This window comes from Telopea speciosissima, chromosome 11 (assembly GCF_018873765.1).
Source record: "Telopea speciosissima isolate NSW1024214 ecotype Mountain lineage chromosome 11, Tspe_v1, whole genome shotgun sequence".
NCBI classification, from domain to species: domain Eukaryota; kingdom Viridiplantae; phylum Streptophyta; class Magnoliopsida; order Proteales; family Proteaceae; genus Telopea; species Telopea speciosissima.
This window is the reverse complement of record NC_057926.1, coordinates 56,110,488-56,126,111: the sequence shown is the minus strand read 5'-3', so window position 1 is coordinate 56,126,111 and position 15,624 is coordinate 56,110,488.

The following is a 15,624-nucleotide window of genomic DNA, read 5'->3' as shown; positions in this document are numbered from 1 at the left end:
CTAAGAGCAAAAGCTTAATAACTTTTTTACGAAAACAGGAAAAATAACATTAAAGGAAGAGGGAGAAGATTTACGAAAATACCTTGAAGTTCGAGGTAAACTTCGGGCATGGAAGAAATGACAAAAAACAGAGAGGTACGGTAGCAAACAACAAGTTAAGACCTGATTTCAGAAGCTTCAGCTAAGGATGACTTCCCAGGGTTTTTTTTTTTTTCCTGCTTTTCTTTCTTCTTCAGTTCATGGAGGTTGAGCTCGAGAGTCGAGAGATTTAAAAAAATATATTAATTAAAAAACCCCACCTCTGTCGCCTGCATTTCCTTATCGCAGAAGGTCTATTCTGTAATCTGTAATATCTTCAGCAGAGACCGTCATCTGACGTTTTCCATTTTCTTCTTTCACATTTTCTTTACTCTATGCCCTCTTTAATGGCGGATTTCTCGTTCTTGCATGCCTATTGGAATCAAAAGAGAAACAAACAGCAAAAGAAAAGATGTTTCACTAATCATCTTGGCCTATGTTTTGCAGAAACCCTAGTTGATCTCTGCCGTGGTAACCGCTTCTATGGCTCAAGAACAGAGTCTCTGTACCTGCAAGAAAAGGAAGATTGGAAGAAATCGAAGAAGGAAGGAAAATGGGGGTTGAAGGATACCTGGGTTGCAGGTTTTTTGTTTTTTTTTTTTAAATAAAGGTATTTTTGTCATTCCACTCTATCAAGGGCAGAATGGTCTAACCATGTACAAAAAATGTCAGAAGTTAGATTAAAATGTCAAACGTTAGATCATAACGTCTTTGTCTAATGGGAGGGATTGTAGTGATACTTAGTTTGGAAAGCAAGGGTACACGTAAAATTAGTGAAAATTCAAAAGGCAACTGTAAATTTGGCCATTTTCAAAGAAGCATTTGGAAATAACCCAAAAAAAAAATAAAAAGGGGCCTGAATTTGGTCTGTAATTTTAAGAATGCACTCGAGATTTCTAGGTATGTCAATTTCGTATTGCTTTTGTGGATTTAGAATACATACCAAACACAATCTAATATTTGTTTTAATTACCACAAAAAAAAAAGTTTTAATGATATGGCGAACCAGTAAACCATGAACAAAATTGATGGCTGCAACTATTTTTTGTGTTGACCATTGGATATTTAAACCTTAGATCAATTGTTGCAGCTCGTAAGATGCATTTCACACCATTACATTGGTCCATCCTGGAGAATGCAAATGTACATTAGTCCTTCAAAAAGTTCCCTAGCTTCAGCTTCTAAGTGATTTGGGGTAGTGATGTTGTCTAACTGCACCAAAACAAAGTTATTGTTGATCAAAATTCCGAAGATCCATTCTGATTTGTTTATTTTTTTTGTTAAAATGTCATGCACATAATAGAATAGGATGTATTAGGGAGAGGATATTAACCATATAGGGAAAGGACAAATGTATTACCATTTTCATTGGTGTTGTGATTCATTTCATCAAATCGAAGAGGAGATAGATGAAGACCAGCGATCCACCTATAGATATTATCCATGATTGTCTTTTGGTTTGGCGGAGTTCCATTTATGCTCACTTAATTTCTATGGTTCCATGTGAAGTATGCAGTGATGGCGAGGACATTGAAGGTCCATGAGCATGTAATGACACATTAGGTCTATACTTCCCCATTTTACCAAAGCATGTGTAATAGGGATGGCATCATTGTTGATTCTCCATAGGAACATGGAAAATTTGGGGTGAGTTTTAAGTTTCCATAGGAATTTCCACCACTGGCCTGGTAGTTGTGTTGGTGGATTTCCATGAACTAGGCATCAAGTGTGGAGATATTTAGATGATAGTTTGGTGGAGAAACTTCCAGAGGGCCTCCACTTATCAGACTCATTGGATAGAGGGAAATTGGATATGGTTATTGCAGTGGACGCTGATAAATATGTTTGAAGGAGATTGATATTCCATTGAGAGGAGAAGTATTTGAGTTGGGTGTTGATTAAGGTGTTGTTATTGTGTGAGTCAATTAGTGATTCTTGGAGGAACAATGGATCAGTCCAAAAGAAAGTGACATGGCCAAATCCAACTTTTTGAGTAACCAAATTTTTAAGAGTTGGCAGGACACTAGCAATGTTGTTCCAAGTCCAAGATCCTGTCTTTGTAATTGTTTAAGGGTCGAACATAGATCTATTACGTGAATATTTGGTAATTAGACATTTGGACCAAAGAGAATGAGTATTGTTGAGGAGCCTCCATCCTTGTTTCAAAAGAAAGCCTTGTTCTATGTGGCCGTGTGGCTGAGGTTCGCAATCCTAGGCCTCCTTGATATTTGGGAGTGCAAAATTGTTCTCAAGAGATCGGATATAATTTCTGAAATCCTTCCTTATCTCCATTCCAAAATCTAAAGCAAACAGAGTTAATAGATTTACAAACTTTTAATTGGAAAGGCAAAACATAACATAAGATAATTATGTATAAAAGAAAGAACTGATTGGGTTAGTATCTTCTGTCCTGCGTATGAAAGAAGATTAGTTTTCCAACCTGTCAATCTGTTTTTGACTTGTTGAACAATGTGTTGGAGGCATATAGATCTGGATCTTTTATGGAAGAGATTGGTATCCAAATATTTGGCATCTTGAGACATTTCTCTGGTTCCAAGGACTATAGGGAATCTTTTGTGATCATCCGAGTTAACATCTCTACTAAAAAATCTCACTTTTTTCTAGATTAATGCATTGGATAGATAGACCTGAAAATAAAAATAAAAAAGATCTAAGATTGATTTAATTGTTAATTGATATCAAAGAATATATACAACGGAAATAATCCATTATCCCTTTAACATGGGGATTGAGGGTGCCATAAAATAAATGAAAGATAATGGAAATACAACACATGCAAATTTCTAATCATTATCCCTTAATTAGAGGACTCAACACCTTTACTTAATTGCCCCTTGTCTTATTCCCAAAAATTGTTTAAGATAAAGTATAAACGGATTTTCAAAAATTATTTGAAAGTAACATTTCTTTTTATGTTATTATCAAAAGATGTCATTGTGAGACACATTTTTTCGAATATGAAAAACACTATTAACTCATTGAAATAAAATTGTACATCAAACGAAAAAGGCAAAAAGTAAGATTACAAATTATTTGACACCTTGAGGGGTGTCAATAAGAAAATTCTTATATGGATATAGATAGGTTACAATGTATATGGGACTTATACAAAATCATATTAATACATAAGAAATATTAATAGACCAAACATTCCAACCCATTTTAGTGGAAGGGGTGAGATGAAAAGAAAATACAATGGAAATACAACACATACAAATTTATAATCATTCAGAAATCTCTAGTCTTTATCACATAGATCTCTAATCATTATCTTTTAACCAGAGGAAAAACAAATCTCATAATACTAAAAACAATACAAATTTCTCTGTAAGCGCATTTAACATATCGATATAGATTGGTTAAAATAAATGAAACTTATACAGAATCATGTTAATAAATGAGAAATATTTTAAAAAAATTATTCCTTTATTTTAAAATAAATACAATGGTAGTACCCACAGGATTTGATTTGGATATTGATGTTAATGGATATTTGTTCCGTCGCTCACTTGACACAACTCATTTCTATAAATATGAATGGGTTACAATCCAAAGGTCACAATTCCCAAAAGAACTATATTTTGTCAAGTGCTCAAACCTAAAGTTTCTAGAAAAATAACTCTATTGCACATATCCCATACAAGAAAGTCATGAAGAAGGTGGTTTTCTTTCTCCTACTCTTGATTATTGCAATTGGTTAGTCATCTCTCTCCCTCTCATGGTTTTAGTGCATGGTATCCAATTGGGTATCAATCACCTTTAAAATCAATACAACACCATTATGGATTAGCCTTATCAAATACTTTTGCCCATGGTTTTTCTAAATAATCAGATTTTTGATTGTTTTACCTTTGATTTGTACCATTTCACTAATACGATATCAATACGGTATTGGGATCGATGGTCTCTCTCTCTCACACACATATAATGCTATTTTTGTGTCTGAATGCAGAGTCCATGGTGCAAGCATCTAGTAGTAAGAGCGCTAAGGACTATGCAGGAGAATCATTTGGAGTGATATCATGTAGTACCCTTGACGATTGTTCACTGATAGCGGTTCCTGACGATTGTTACTTTGTAGGATGTGTGAATGAAGAGTGTGTTGTGAAGTGTCTAAACTAAGGAAATGTCAACAACCAAAAACATAATATAAAACCTTGTTGTCTTTTATTCTATTCCAGCCCCACCATCTGAGGGTTCTTGTCTGGAATTTAAAAATAATGCTAATAATAAATAAATAATAATTTTTCTATTTCTGATTATATAGTTTGTTAGAACGGGAATGCAAAAAAAAAAACAAAAACAAACTTTGTATGCATTCTGAGAATGCACATTCCTATTCTCAGATTGAAGAATGCATTCTTGATTAACACTTGTTAATTAAAGTGTATTCTTGATTTTAGAATGCATGTCAACATTTCATCGAACAACTCGTTAGCAAAAGGATTTGCTTAAGCGTAAACCACCATTTGTTCTACTACTTTTCTAACCGTATAGAACCTTTATACTTGTCCATAACAATGCAATAGTATAAGAAACTGATGAAACTGAGTGGTGTTCAACAACTCAAGGATGGCTCATACTTCTCTCTCTCTCATCTACTTGCATCATAATTGTTTTTGTTTTTTTTTTTCTTGTAAAAAAAATCAAATATTTAACAAAAATGGATGATATGGATTTTAAATGAATAAATATGAGGAAAAAAAAGTTAAGAAAATTTAAAGTAAGGATATGGCTAACAATACCAAAGACATGTGTGTGCTCCCAAACCTTAAAGGAGCAAACATATAAAATTCGGGATTACCTTCCCGTCATTATGCCAAGTATATTATAACATTTCACTATTTGCCATTTGGCAGTATATAGGTTAGTCCAAGTGATAGAGGACCCCACATACATCTAAATGGTCAAAATTTTTTAGCCCAAAATAAGCAAGGAAAATTGCTTAAACTCTGATTCAAAGTCTTAGTAAAATTACGAAAATACCATCAAATGGAGATAGAATATAAAATACAGAATGCCTTCTTGTGTAATTTTGGCTACTTCGTCAACTCATTTTAAGCTGAAATTGTACCAATGAGATGCTTGTTTGATCCTCTATCACATGAGCTACTTCCTCAACTCATTTAAAGCTGAAATTGTAACAATGAGATGCTTGTTTGGTCCTTTATCACATGGACTAACCTAAGTATTGCTACGTGACAAATAGTGAAGTGTTATATTTCAATGGATTAGTAATTTATGAGATTTCATTAATAACTAGTAATTTTGTACCATCCAATGCTAAAAATCCCAATCACTTCACGTTAAAGCTTGGTAGCATGGCTGATTGGGATCAATATTGGCACCATCCCATATAGATACCTAATTGATCTTGGGACAACATTCCGGATCAGGCTAGGTATCAGATTTAGATTGGCGGATCAGCCAATACATTGATCTCCATCCTTGAGAGACTTCGTGTTTTCATTCTTTCTGGCGAGATTCCCATCTCACTCCAAGATACGATACAGTATCTTTAATTCGTTCCGACGAGATTCAATGTTATCCCTATTTGCATAATTGCCATGCTGGAGTTCAGTTCTGCACTTCTACAACAATTTCTTCCTTCACTTTCTGGTCTTGTTCTCTAGCATTTGTTTTATGCAGGTCCGTTTCAATTTTACATGTATACATAAGGAAATCAATGGGAATATTCTACTTTTTTGAGTTTTCGATTTCTATGGTCTCGATTTTTATTGCATTTAGCCTGCTTTTCGGTTTTTGGTCAATCAAGTTTGATTTCAGTTTCTATCGGTTCCATAAAACCTCAATTCAAAACCAAATCACTAGGGGTTTGGTTCAATTCGATACGGGTTTCCTGTCAATATCGGTTGGAGAATTAGATTTGCCATATTTGTTTGGATCAACCGCCCAGTCCTAATATATGGTAACTTAGGCTGGACATGCCATGTACAGTTGCAGTAAATTTATGTGACAACCAATTTGCCATATTGTATAGCCACAAGATAGGCACTTCTAGTCTTCTAGATACAATTATATTTAGTTCCCCTGTACAGACAGGAAATCTAAATAATTTATTAAATTTTCTTAATGAAAGGAAATCCAATATTAATTAATAAGGAATCCTAATTATAATTAAGGTAAACACATAAAAAAGAAATATGCTAAGGAACATCCAATAAAAAAAATTCTTATTCAAGTATTCGAAGAACCCATTATGAACTATGCAATTCTAGTTACTATTATAATAAATAATAATTAAATAATCCTAATAAAAAAAACGATTAATAGTTATAGACTTGCCTCCAAGAGAGAAAACTTACCTACAGGATGATTCGGAATGGTGTTATTTTATTCTTACATGGCATGAGTTCTAACAAACTTTGGGGATTGAGTAAATCTTTTTAAAATAGAGAGTAGTCAATGTAAAACAAATTTGAAACCTACTTACCTACTTATCTTGTAATTTCCGTTCTTATGTAGTGGATCTAAAAAAACCAGCTCTCCAACACACATTTGATGGCTGAGAGCATCTTCACACGCACTCTAAGTGCCTCCTGCCCATATGTGTGCTGGAGAGAATTTCTTCCCTTATAAATATAGCTAGGCTACAATCCAAATGTCCCAAAAGAACTACATTTTATCCGGTGATCAAATCTTAAGTTTTTAGAGAAAACTCAATTGCAGCTCTTCCATATACTAAAGCTATGAAGAAGGTGGTTTTCTTTCTACTCTTCTTGGTTATTGCAACTGGTTAGTCCTCTCTCTCTCTCTCTTTTTTGCTCGCTCGTGCATGATATTAGATTGGTATTGGTTACCTTTAAAATTGATACGATACGGATATAAATAGACATGAATCGACTTGTATCAGACAGTTTTGCCCTTGGATTTTCTTAAAAATCTTGTTTTTTGTACTATTTTGCACATACAGAGACCATGGTGGAAGCAACTTGGATGTACGAGCGTTAAGGACTGCGTAGGAAAATCTGTTCCTCCGGATTGTGACCTTGCTTGTGTGAACAAACAGTGCGTCGTGGAGTGTAATGGAAAATCTGTTGGGACTGAAATGTGGGACCCTTGAGAGGATTGTACGGTGCAAGCGGCTCCTGGCAATGACTGTTACTATGAAAGACAAGGAAAAGTCAACGACGGAAGTCCATGGTTGAATTTCTTTTGTTCTATTCCAGCCCACCATCTGAGGGCTTTTGTATGGAATTTCAAATTAATTGATAATAATAAATAAATAATATTTTTTTCTATTTATTAAGAGATGCCAAAGATGTGCATGAACCGCCAAACCTCAAAGGACAAACATATAAAATTTATGAGATATCATAAATAATTTGTAATTTTATACCACCCAATGCAAAAAAATCTTCTTTTTTTTTTTGATAAAGAATGCCAAAAAATCTTAATCTCTTCACGTTAAAGCTTGGGAGCATGGTTTTGGGTATTGGTCTCAGATAGCTCGATTTTGGATTGGTATTGGCACTAGCCGATGTAGATACCTAATCGATCATGAGATGGTATTTTGGATCGGACCGGGTATTGGAGGATCAACGGATTGACCTATCCCCATTTCAGCCCCTACGAGACTCTTTGTGTTTTCATTCTTTTCTGTGAGACTCCCATCTCACTCTGGGATACGATAAGATATCTTTAATTGGTTCCGACGAAATTGGGCATCAAGGACAAATGCAGTTACTACTTTTAGGTTAATGATTTTTTCAGGGAGAGGGGAACAAGGTTGAGATGTGCACGATGAGAATTAACATTTGGAAACTTGTATTCGTCAATTATTTTGAAGTAACAATTTTGAATAAATGAATAAAATATTTTTTTGGTTATTGAGGTAGAAAGTGAAAGAGTACAACAATTTTTTATTTTTATTTTTTTGATAGAGACCAAGATTACGGGAGTGGGATTTCTGCCTTTCATGGGGGCGGAGAGGTCATTTCCCCTATTGTCCGAGAATGCAAAATTGACCTAGAATGCAGCAAGATTCTCATCTCACTTTGGGATACAATATGGTATCTTTAATTAGATGTGGTTACCGGCCTCTTTTGGGTCAAGGATTTTTTTTCTTAGAGAAATGAGGACAAGGGAAGTGCATGATGAGAATTAACATTTGGGATTTAGTCTTTGTCAATAATGCTAAAGTAACAATTTTGAATTTATGAATAAAAGAACTATATTGCTATTGAGATCCAAAAGTGTTCCACGACAAACAAAAATAAATGCTTCTATTTTCTTAAGTTTTTTTAATTCAAAAGAATTTTTTTCGTTTTTTAAAATAAAGTGTTGCATATATTGATAAAAAGAAAAAATTGAAGTGGAGACCCTCTATAAAAAAATGTATCTCTTATTTTTCTAGTGAATGTGTTACTAAAAATAAATTAAGAAAACAAGGCATAAAATATCTAATATAAAATTTGTCATATAAGTCCTATGAAGGAGACGAGACATTTCAAAGTACAAAAGATTATTAAAAAAAACTCCAATCCTAAGCAAATGTTAATTAGTTTCTTAGTATATTAGTTGCACCAATTCTTTGTCATAATTGTATTTTTGTCTTAATTTTTCTGTTATTATCTTATTAAAATATCACAGTAGAAAGTTCTTTGATTAGTCCAATCTAGAGATATTTATGTTTGATAGACCTATTCATAGAATAGTTGTGGTGATTAGCAGTGCTCTCGACCGGACTAGGCTAAGTTAGGTTTGAACCCTAGATCCCCTTAACTTAGCCTAGACGTAACCCAATCTTAGGTTCCCTTAAGATGTTAGATAATTTGTAACCTTGTTTTTTTTGCCTTTTATCTTTTTTTTAATAAAGGTAAGTAAAACTCTACATTTCACATGTATGTTAAATAGTGTCCAAGACAGTGATACATCTTGACAATGATATAATAATAAGGGAAGTAGTTTTTTTGTGGCCCATGTGTCTATCTCTGTCCTCCTCAAAATAAGGGGGCAGATGTGTCTTTTCATATTGAGAGGAGAGAGATAGAATGATGGTAGTGCTGGCGTAGGCTACACTCTCGGACAAATTTCTTTTTCCCTAATATTGAATAAACTTATAAATTATTTTAGAAACTTTCTCTTTTTTTATTTATTTATAAATTTTTGGGAATAAGAATAAGGGGCAATCAAGATTATGTGTTCCAAATAGATCTATGGAGGTGTCATTCGGACAATCCCCTATGTACATTATGGGAAAAACTTCCCCACAACGCGAGTGTGCAATTTCTCTCTAACATGGGTTTTTTTTTATTATGTTCTTTCTCCTACTTTGAATGTTTGGACTAGGGGTGTCAAATGGTCAATTTGGTCTGATTTTCGATCAACTAAACCAGTTTAGCCGGTCCGTTAAGAGAAGGTTCGATTGTCGTTTGATTACAATCTTGGTTTGATTTGGATTCAATTCATTTCGATTTCCTCTTATCGGATTATTATTGGTTTGACATCAGGCATGATTTGATTCAATTTTCCTTATGGCCCATTACAGCCTGATTTTAAACCAGTTGATGAACCCCAAATTCACTCCAACCAATCAGAGGTCACCACGAGTCCCAGTCCAAGGAAGGGAGCCAAAACAGGGCCAGCGAAGGACCAACCATAGGCACCGACCACCAACACCCAAGGGAGCGAACCCCATCGGGCGCGGCCACCGTTGGGCGCCAACCCCCTTGGGGGCATGGACCTCCCTGGGCGCCAACCCCCTTGGGGCGTGGATCTCCTTGGGCACCAACCCCCTTGGATGAAGACCCCGGGGCACGGATTCCTAAACATGTCATCACCGGGCACAGTCTCCCTTGAACACGGCAGTCATCATCGCCATCAACAAGACACAGATCGCATCACCAAGGACTCTGGGCCACCGCCTATCGAGTCACGTAGTCTGAACGGACTCATTTACTAGGAACCTCATCTACCACGTAGATGAGGTCTATCCACCAAGGATGCCAAGTCTATCAAGGACACTACGTCTTACAGGAAGACGACTACCAAGTCTATCGTGACACCACGTCTCATGGGAGACAGCCTATCAAAGAGGTACCCTGCTACTCAGGGACTCTATCACCTACGGCAAACACTCTACATCAACTGGGACTCTCCATACCGCCATACTGTACTATAAAAGGCAAGGTACACAGCCCCATCAGGGGACATCTTAACTCATATTGAATACTACTATTCATCTGTTTGTTCAGAGAGATCTAACTTAAGCATTGGAGAGTCCTAGGCCGGAACCACACTGGTTCTCCTTTGTCACCCAGGGTCTTTTACAGGTTACGACACTCGAAGGACCGTTGAGCAATTTCTTGACGCAACAGATTGGCACCGTCTGTGGGAACGACGCTAGCCATCACCTTTACTAGCTAGTTTCCATATCTGTTCAATCATGTCACCGCGAGGCAAGAAGACCGCTCCCTCCACCAACAATGCCCCGAGGGAGGGGAATGGATCACCTCCTCCAGAGAGCTCATGTCACAGAGTCAATAACCAGGACCATGTCTCTCTGGAGAGGGAGATCCCGGATGATGATCAAGTTGCGATGGTCGAACCCAACAATGAAGTGGTGGTGGAGGTGGTACCGGACTCCAATGCCCCAGCAACTATGGGTCAGATCAATGACCTACAGCGACAGATCCTTGAGGATCAACGACTCTTCTGTGACTACCTGAGACAGCGTGCGACATCACACCGTCATAGGACGAATCCTCGACGGGAACAGAGCCCCAGGAGGACCCCTCCCAGGGGTGACCGATCAGAGAAGCATACCAGGCAGCGGGGAGAGCCTTCCCAACCTAGGGGGAGATCGACGGATCCTCCAGCACGGTCAAATTAGGGGAGAACACCATCACACCGATCATTGGTACCTAATCCTGAAGGGTCCATCCAGAGGTCGGTGTTTGATGGTCGACTAGGAGGAAGCTATGCCCCAGAGCAAAGCCAGACTTACCGTGAAGCAAGCCCCTCGCGATCAAGACAAGATTCATCACGATGCGACCCTTCACCATCTCGCCAACAGTCGAGATCAGAGGGGACTTCTAGGAGAGGATGCGAACGAGCTCCCAGCAAACTACTAGTCAGACGTGAAGGGTAAATACGGGATGAAGAGCTAGACAAGAGACTCCGAGAGTTGGACGAGAAGCTGGAAGGGTTGAAGAAGCAGACCAAGGGTGAGACACACTCAATCCCTGGACAACACCCCTTCTCATAAGAGATTATGTCAGCCTCACTCCCATCCAGGTTTAGGCTACCCACCTTTGAACTCTAAAGTGGTGCCACCGACCCTAATGACCACATCAACTATTTCAATGGCATGATGATGCTATATGGTGGATCGGACGTGGTATCCTGTCGAGCATTCCCTGCATCCCTCAAGGGTGCGGCGACCTCATGGTTCTCCAGACTACGACCACGATCGATTGGGTCATTTGCAAAACTATGCGAACAGTTTATGACCCGCTTCCAGAGCAGCATCAAGCAAAAGAAGACCACGGTCAAGGGCGATCGCCCAACAGGAAGAAGTGACCATTGTCTAAAGAGGAGTAAGAGAGCAGGGAGTCCAGAGTTCACACCGCTGAACACCACCAGGTCCCAAATCCTTATGCAGATCCAGGACCGTGACCTAATTCGATGGCCATGACCCATGTTAGCTTTACCTGAGAAGCGCAATCCCAACAAGTACTGTCTCTTCCACAAAGACTATGGGCATGACACGAAAGATTGCTACCAACTGAAGAGGGAGATAGAGGGCCTTGTGAAAGCAGGGAGCTTGAACAAGTACGTGATGGTCGTTCGGGCTGAGGAGATCGAGGACGTGACCAGAAAGAGAAGCAAGGAGGGAAGAAAGAAGAGCGGACCAAGATAGAGAGAGAGACCACACTGATGAAAGAAGAGATGTAGCAGAACCCAGCGGTACCAAGGGAGCCCCCATCCTCACCATACTTGGAGGACCGGGGCAAGAATCAACCAGGAAGGCCAAAGCCCATGCCAGGAGTAGCAGAGAAGCCAAGCAAGATGGCCAAGATCGAGACGATGATCTCCTTCTTGAATGATGACTTGGAAGCTGTGAGCTTTCCACATGAGGATGCCTTAGTAGTACAGGTGGAGATAGCCAACCGACCCGTGCACAGGATGCTGATAGACATAGGGGCGTCCGTGGATGTACTCTCACTGGAAGCCTACCGCAAGTTCAGATTCAGAGACGATCAACTCAAGCCAGAGCCCACCTACGTCCATGGATTCTCAGGCGCCACAGCCTCCATCAGAAGCACTATAAAGCTACCCGTCACCTTTGGAGAGCACCCTCAATAGGTGACTATCATGGTAAACTTTATGGTCGTTAGGTCCGTGGTGTCGTTCAATGGCCTCCTAGGGCGACCTTCCCTAATAGCCCTTAGAGGTGTGGTGTCTCCACTCCACCTGAAGATGAAGTTCCCCACTGACAACGGAGTGGGGGAAGTTCGAGGTAATCAGAAGAAGGCCAGAGACTGCTATGCCACCTTCGTGAAGAAGAACAATGGCAACACACGAGGGATGGCACTATGCATAGAGAACCTGGTCAGTGACCAGAGAGATGAACTGACAGAAAAAAGAAGAAGACTAGTGGAGGACATCATCGCCTGGCCACTCAGCAAAGACGACCCTTCCAAGGTCGTACAGGTTGGCTCATTATTGAGTGATGAACAGAAAGAAGAGCTGGGGCACCTCCTCCAGACTAATATGGATGTCTTCGCATGGTCAACTGCAGACATGCTAGGCATACCTAGATCCATAGCAGAGCACAGGTTGCATGTAGACCCAACTAGAAAGCCCGTCCAGCAAAAGAGAAGAAATTTCACCCTCGATCGACAGGCAGCCATCAAAGAAGCGGTCGAGAAGTTGAGCCGAGCAGGGTTCATCAGGGAAGAGTTCCCTACCTAGCTCGCGAACGTGGTCATGGTACCCAAGCCTAATGGGAAGTGGAGAATGTGCGTCGACTACACTGACTTGAGCAAGGCATGCCCAAAAGACGAGTACCCACTACCCAGGATCGATCTGCTGATCGATGCCACCGTCGGACATGAAATGCTGAGTTTCATGGACACCTATTCTGGCTATAATCAGATCCTCATGCATGAGGATGACGAGTCTTACACCGCCTTCCGAACGAATAAGGAGAACTATTGCTATCATGTCATGTCATTCGGATTGAAGAATGCAGGGGCCACCCACCAGAGGATGGTCAACAAGATGTTCGAAGAACAGATTGGGCGCAATATGGAGGTGTACGTAGATGACATGCTCGTGAAAAGCATCCAAGCCCACCAACACCTGACCGACCTGAAAGAAGTGTTCGCCGTACTGAGAAGGAACCAGATGAAGTTAAACCCTACGAAGTGCGCCTTTGGGGTGACGTCAGGAAAATTCTTGGGGTTTATGGTCTCAGTACGGGGAATAGAAGCCAACCCATCCAAGATCAAGGCCATCCAAGAGATGGCACCACCTCGGACAGTCAGAGAAACACAGAGATTGAATGGAAGGATTGGTGCCCTTTCAAGGTTCGTGTCACGGTCGGGAGACAAGTGTCTGCCATTCTTCAAGACATTGAAGAACCTCCGAAGTCCTAAAGACTTTGCATGGACAGAGGAATGTCAAAAAGCGTTTGAAGAGTTGAAGGTGTACCTCGAGAATCCACCATTGCTTGGGCGCCCAGAACCCAACGAAGAGTTGCAGATCTACTTGGCTGCGACACCCGTCGCAGTGAGCGCAGTGCTACTAAAAGAAGAGGGTAAAATATAAAAACCCATCTATTATGTGAGCCATCTCTTGATTGATGCAAAGACCAAGTACTCAAGGATTGAGAAGGTAGCGTATGCACTGGTGATCGCGGCTAAGAAGCTTAGACCTTACTTCCAAGCCCATACCATCACAGTCCTCACCAACTTACCATTGAAGAAGGTACTGTACAAGCCAGACATCTCTAGATGGTTGATCGCCTGGACGGTTGAACTGAGCGAACACGACATCAGGTACCAACCCAAGACAGCCATTAAAGGCCAAGCTCTAGCAGACTTCGTCGCCGAATGCACCCTACCGGAGACTGAGGTAGAAGCAGAGGAACCAGAGGACCAAGACCGAGGATCATGGGAGATGTTCGTGGATGGTTCGAGTAACACCACAGGAAACGGAGCTGGTTTCATACTCACCAACTCTGAAGGATTTTGAATCCAGTATGCTCTCCGGTTCGCCTTCCCAGCATCCAAAAATGAAGCAGAGTACGCAGCACTACTGGCTGGACTCTGGGTGGCCAAAGCCATTCAAGTCACACACCTATCCATCCGGAGTGACTCCCAGCTAGTGGTAAATCAGGTGAATGGAGAGTATGAGACGAAGGTCGAGCAAATGGCATCATATCTAGCACGTGCTCATGAATTGATTGAGGGGTTCATGAAGTTCGAGATGGTTCGAGTTCCCAGGGCAAAAAATGCCACCGTCGATGCACTGTCCAGGCTAGCCAATGATGAACTCAGAAACTTGGCCAGTGCAGTGTACGTGGAAATATTGCATGAACCAACATACCAGGAGAAGCAAGTCAACGAAATTGAGGAAGGGCCTAGCTGGATGGACCCTATACTCAACTACCTACAGAACGACGTCTTACTAGAAGACAAGGTCGAAGCAAGGAAGATAAGGATGAAAGCTGCAAAGTACACAGTCCTGGACAGAGTACTGTACAAGAGGGGGGCCACAACACCACTGCTTCGGTGCCTAGGACCCAAGGGAGCCCAATATACCCTAACAAAAGTACATGAGGGGATCTGTGGAAGCCACATGGGAGGACGACATTTAGCTTACAAATTCCTTCAACAAGGACTCTACTGGCCGAGAATGCAAGAGGAAGCAATACAATACATCAAGGCTTACGAGCAATGTCAATTGTTCGCCCCAGTACCCCATCTACCCGCCACCAAACTTACATCGATCCTCAACCCCATTCCCTTTGCCATGTGGGGGGTCGACATCTTGGGGGACTTCACAACAGCATCAGGCAACCGCAGGTACTTGGTGGTCGCCATCGACTACTTCACCAAGTGGGTAGAGGCCAAGATCACAGAGAATGAAATGGAGAAGTTCGTCCGTGACGACATCATCTACAGGTTCTGTGTGCCAAAAATCATAGTCTCCGACAATGGGAAGCAATTCAACAACCCCAAGTTCAGAGCCTTCTACCAAAGCTACAACATTGACTATCGGCCTGTTTCGGTAGCATACCCACATGCCAATGGTCAGGTGGAGGTAACAAACCGAACCCTACTAGATGGCATAAAGAAAAGACTGGAAGGAGCCAAAGGGAAGTGGGTCGAAGAACTACTGAGTGTCCTATGGGCATACCGCACCACAGTAAGAACACCCACAGGGGAAAGTCCATTTCGCCTAGCATATGGCACAGAGGCACTGGCACCGGTAGAGGTCTTCGCCATATACCACAGAGTACTGCACTTCAATGAAAGGACATACATAGATGGA